The sequence below is a fragment of the Aegilops tauschii genome, chromosome 6 (genome assembly GCF_002575655.3).
Source record: "Aegilops tauschii subsp. strangulata cultivar AL8/78 chromosome 6, Aet v6.0, whole genome shotgun sequence".
NCBI lineage: Eukaryota > Viridiplantae > Streptophyta > Magnoliopsida > Poales > Poaceae > Aegilops > Aegilops tauschii.
The window spans coordinates 158,826,048-158,831,695 of NC_053040.3; the positions used below are offsets into that span (position 1 = coordinate 158,826,048).

At 40.1% G+C, this 5,648-nt stretch overlaps 1 long non-coding RNA gene across 3 annotated transcripts; it reads right to left on the minus strand.

Annotated features, from left to right (window-relative positions):
• LOC120966333 (uncharacterized) lies at window positions 1–2,895 on the minus strand. 3 transcript variants are annotated; one of them, XR_006665224.2, is made up of 5 exons: window positions 2,561–2,895; window positions 2,321–2,458; window positions 1,414–1,647; window positions 541–612; window positions 8–295 (listed from the first exon to the last, which is right to left on the minus strand). It is a non-coding gene; the product is annotated as an uncharacterized lncRNA (long non-coding RNA). The 3 variants fall into 3 exon arrangements; XR_005759820.3 differs by having other exon boundaries at window positions 1–295; window positions 541–1,647; XR_005759819.3 differs by lacking the exon at window positions 8–295 and having other exon boundaries at window positions 302–1,647.
• Window positions 2,896–5,648: the final 2,753 nt, after the last annotated feature.

Sequence of the window (5,648 nt, forward strand, 5' to 3'; positions counted from 1 at the left end):
TCCTCATTTCATTTTGACAGTAAATAAATAACCAATATTTCAATTGGCACTGACAAAAAACACATATAACACTTCAAACAACAACAGCCAGATTCAGTATAGAGCCAGATTTTGTATGGAGCTCAGGCTCTACAAATAACACGCAATACAATGGTGCTCCTGCTCTACAAATAACTCTACAAGTAGAGTTAACTAATTTACAAGCATTATATTCTTCAGGATGGAGCTCCTTCAATAGCATTACAAACAGGCACTGAGCTAATAGAACAACGGCAACATGCCTTCCACGGTCACCCTGTTACATGAATCAGCAAAGAAGAATCAGAAAACTGGAGCCAATATATTATGAAGAGACCATTCAATAAAAAGTAAGTTCTTTATAGAATGATAACACAAATTCATCTAGTACAATGCTTTTAGAAGTTACAAAAAATAACGATTACTACATGGCAGATGATCATGAAGAGTATAAACACATCTTAAATCTTCCTTGTAAAAACAGAATACATTAGTGCAGGGGAGTTCGTGCAGAAAACATACTGCCACAGTGTGCCGCTGGTTAGCCCAAATGAGCAACAGACTGAACCTCTACTTGTTGTCCCGCCTGACCGCCTACACGCGAGAAGGCAAAAAAACATTTACTTGAAGCATCTTACAATTCACAACAAATTCAAGACTGACCCAATTAGTTTTACAGCATACAAAGATTTCACAATCAAAGTGGTGCTAGGCTGCTAGCTATCAAGATGAAAACAACATGTAGCAGATACTTTGTACAAACAGGAACTTGGCTGAAATCCTAGGTCACAAACCCGCAACATCGCATTGACACTGCGTGTGCAATGATTTGGCTAACAAGTGCAAACAACACAGACCACATACTGTAGCACAACTAAGAACAGCACAGGCCATCGCAATAATGTAACCAGTCAAGGGCTGCTCTAAGCAAGCATAGTTGCACATGCAAATTCAACTGTCTAGTTAAATGCTCTACAGGTCTTCTAAATTGCTCGACAGATAAAAACAGTGCAAAATACTTCATGAAAGAACGAAATCATTACATTGTACTAGTACTGAAACAGAAACAAGAACAAACCGAGCATCGGCTCCCACGCAGATCGGGAATACAGCAATATAGTATAAAAAATAATCTACTAGAATACATAGAAATTCCATGCAGATGAGCAATTCCATAATACAATTTCGTTTTTTGAAGAGTTGCATATCACACTAAAAACAGATACAATGTTTAATTGCCCTAGGCCAAAACAATATAGTAAAGAACACAGAACATACAAGGCATGGATCTATCTAGCAAACCATTTTAAGAACAAATCACATCAAGACATGGACAATAAAGGCAATCATTTTAGAAGGCTTGGACTGCATATACAAGTTGATCATGGAACTAACATAGTTTAGCTTATGCAGGGCAGACATAAATAACAGAGTTTAGCTTATGCGCGATGGTCCCGAGGTTGTTGACGAGGTCCGACTTGGTCATGCCAATGCCGCGTCGACGATCGTGAGCGTGGTGGTCGCCTTGTCGGGGATGATGTGGATGAAGAGCTCAGGATGCGCATCGAGCTTACTCTTGTCCGTGAGGTTCTCGAACCTGATCTTGTCCAAGGCCTGCAAAAATCACACCTGCAAACACAGCACGTCAGCCCAGGAACAAATCTCGCACGCCACGAATCAAACCGCGAGTCAACGGATCAGGGCAGAATCTAAAGCCTAGTGTTCAGGCATAAATAAATTATAAAATTATCAATGATGCTTCACTAAAACTGAGAAGCAGAAAGTAGAGTACAAAATAGTAACCAAAACAGTTACGTATATCCATAAGTAATGCTATATGTTAAAAAACTGTCAAACAGGACCTGTTCGGCTATTCCATTGTTTTCCATTTGGTTTCAACAAAGTGTTGTGAAACTCCTAAGAAATGTTCACAACCTGAATTAACTACACTTTTTCTCATTGAAGTGAACACATCAGTAGTTTAATCAACAACCCCATACTTTACTATAGAATGTTTCTTCTGTCTGCATAGCTTAAAGGCGGAACCATGTAATTGAGGAATCCTCGGAGCTACACATCATGCATACAAGATGAGTGTGAAGCAACCTATGCGATTATGTATTAATCACCTAAACCTGGGAATCTTTCACGTAAAGTGAGACGCCCTTAGTGGGGCGTAGGCAGCAAATCCACCATGCGCTCGGATGGATTTGTACTCGCGGATCACGGCGCGAAAACAGAGGACGGGGAAGGGGATCGAGGCACGGGAGGGAAAGAGATAGCGGGAGGGGGAGGCGCCCACCCCAGTCCTCCATCGTGGGCGGAAGTCGATGAGATCTGAAAGGCTGTCGGTTGTCGCCATGTCTGGCTTCCTCCTGTGCTGCGTGCGAGGTCGCCATGACATCGGGCTTGTCCATGGCGTCCTCCTTGACCAGACGATCTGCAAAAAAAAAACCGCACAAACGCAATGAGATTCAAGCAAGATGAAGAAATCTAGAAGAAGGAGGGGAAGAAGAAAGGGGGGATCCATAACAGATCTCACCGGTGTCGCCATGGATGGGCTCCTCCCGCGCGCGCCACCTGCGATGTGGCCATGGCATCGACCTAGGGTTTCAGCGTGGAGAGAAGGAGAGGGTGGAGTCGAAGGCGGAGGTCGCCGGCGGGTATGAAGTAGAGGATGTCACCGGGCAGTCGAGGAGTGGGGGAGGAGGTCGCCAGCGGGGCTGGGCTGAGGTTGGGGGAGTGGAGATCGGCGGCGGGGCCGGGTTGGGGTTGCGGGAGAGGAGAGGATGAAGGCGCGGCTCGGGAAGGAGGGTGGCGCGACCAAGCGCGAGGATGGATCTGGGGGACCGAGGGGAGGGGGAGTGGGTGAGTTGGGGTGGCGGCAGGTGGGGATCTGGGGGATCGAGGGGAGGGTTAGGGTTTTTGATTCTCGGGAGATGCTCCACCGTTGGATGGGTGCGTGATGGATGGCTCAGATTGCATCCAATTTGGTGATCCGTGTGAAAGCCGTTCCTCGCGTCTCATTGGCCGGTTGTCTCGCACTTGAATCTCAAAATTTTGGACCCAAAACTCTGGTTTTTTTTTAAATATAACAATGGCATAGTTTGTCAAAATGATCTCATTTTTTTCATAAGTGTGCATCTTAGAATGGCAAACGATGGCATAGTTCGATGACTTTCATTTTCTTTGCACAGAAAGATGATTTTCCATTTTTCGAGTGCATAAAAAGGTTTTTTTGTGAAGAAGCTACCAAATATTTGTTCCAAAATAGCACAACTCCATTTTTCAAAAATATTAGACCACATTTTATGTAAAATTGACCAAATAGTTACATGTCAAAAGCTATTGATCCACCTCTTATAAAAAAACAAATTTCACCCATTCAGTAGGAAGCGGGGCAAATTTGAACGACAATTATTTCATAGTTTGTTCAAATGATCTCATATAGTGCACAAGGGTGCATATTGGAATGGCAAACAATGTTGCCTAAGGAAGTTTTCATTTTCTTTGGACGAAAAATTCATTTTCCATTTTTTGAGTGCCCAAAATGAGTTTTTTTTGTGTAGGACCTGCCATATATTTGTTGTAAAATTGGACCAAATCAATTTTATAAAATACTAGGCCATATTTAAAGCATAATTGACCAAATGATCGGGTGTAAAAAGTTTTGATCCACCTCTCGTGAAAAAGACAAATTTCCGCTGATTCAGTTGGAAGCGGGTCAAATTTGAACTACAGGTGCCTCATAGTTTGCTCTTTATTTTTTACAAATATCATTTCTAGGTACATAAGTATCTATTTAATCAGAGAAACACCAATTTTTTTACAAGATTCAACCACTAGCTAGGAACGGTCATTCCCGCCGTTTTGACCGCATTTTGAAACGGGCATAAAAATTCGGAAAAATCAAAAATTGGGAAACCTTTGCATTGTGTCATTACATGTGACCAAGTTACCAGGAAAAATAATAAACTTGTAATACGACAGTTCTTTTAAAAAAGTGTTCTCAGAAATGAGCTATCATGTGTGAAGATTCATGGCTTTGAAGCCAAATGATCAATCTTATGGCCACATTCATGGCATAGTTTGTTCAAATGATCTCATATTGTCCACATGGGTGCATCTTGGAATGGCAAACAATGTTGCCTAAGGGAGTTTTCATTTTCTTTGGACAAAAAAATGCATTTTCCATTTTTCGAGTGGCCAAGTTTTTTTAAGGACCTACCATATATTTGTTGTAAAATTGGACCAAATCAATTTTATAAAATACTAGGCCATATTTAATGCACAATTAACCAAATGGTCGGGTGTAAAAAGTTTTGATCCACCTCTCATGAAAAAGACAAATTTCTGCCGATTCAGTTGGAAGCGGGTCAAATTTGAACTACAAGTGCCTCATAGTTTGCTCTTTATTTTTTCCAAAAATCATTTCTAGGTACATAAGTATCTATTTTATCAGAGAAACACCAAAAGTTTTTCAAGATTCAACCACTAGCTAGTCACGGTCATTCCCGTCGTTTTGACCGCATTTTGAAACGGGCATAAAATATTCAAAAAAAATCAAAAAATTGGAAAACCTTCGCATTGTGTCATTACATGTGACCAAGTTACCAAGAAAAATAATAAAATTGTAATACGACAATTCTTTTTAAAAAGTGTTCTCAGAAATGAGCTATCATGTGTGAAGATTCATGGCTTTTAAGTCAAATGATCAATCTTATTGCCACATTCATGGCATAGTTTGTTCAAATGATCTCATATTGTTCACATGGGTGCATCTAGGAATGGAAAACAATGTTGCCTAAGGGAGTTTTCATTTTCTTTGGACGAAAAATCAATTTTCCATTTTTGAGTGCCCAAAATGAGTTTTTTGTGAAGGACCTACCATATATTTGTTGTAAAATTGGACCAAATCAATTTTATAAAATACTTGGCCATATTTAATGCACAATTGACCAAATGGTCGGGTGTAAAAAGTTTTGATCCACCTCTTGTGAAAAAGACAAATTTCCGTCGATTCAGCTAGAAGCGGGTCAAATTTGAACTACAGGTGCCTCATAGTTTGCTCTTTATTTTTTCCAAAAATCATTTCTAGGTGCATAAGTATATATTTAATCAGAGAAACAACAAAAGTTTTCCAAGACTCAACCACTAGCTAGGAACGGTCATTCCCGCCGTTTTGCCCGCATTTTGAAACGGGCATAAAAATTTAGAAAAATAATCAAAAAGTCTTCGCATTGTGTCATTACATGTGACCAAGTTACCACGAAAAATAATAAACTTGTAATACGGCAATTCTTTTAAAAAAGTGTTCTCAGAAATGAGCTGTTATGTGTGAAGATTCATGGCTTTGAAGCCAAATGATCAATCTTATGGCCACATTCATGGCATAGTTTGTTCAAATGATCTCATATTGTTCACAGGTGCATCTTGGAATGGCGAACAATGTTGCCTAAGGGAGTTTTCATTTTCTTTGGACGAAAAATTAATTTTCCATTTTTCGAGTGCCCAAAATGAGTTTTTTTGTGAAGGACCTACCATATACTTTTTGCAAAACTGGACCAAAACAATTTTATAAAATACTAGGACATATTTAATGCACAATTGACCAAATGGTTGGGTGTCAA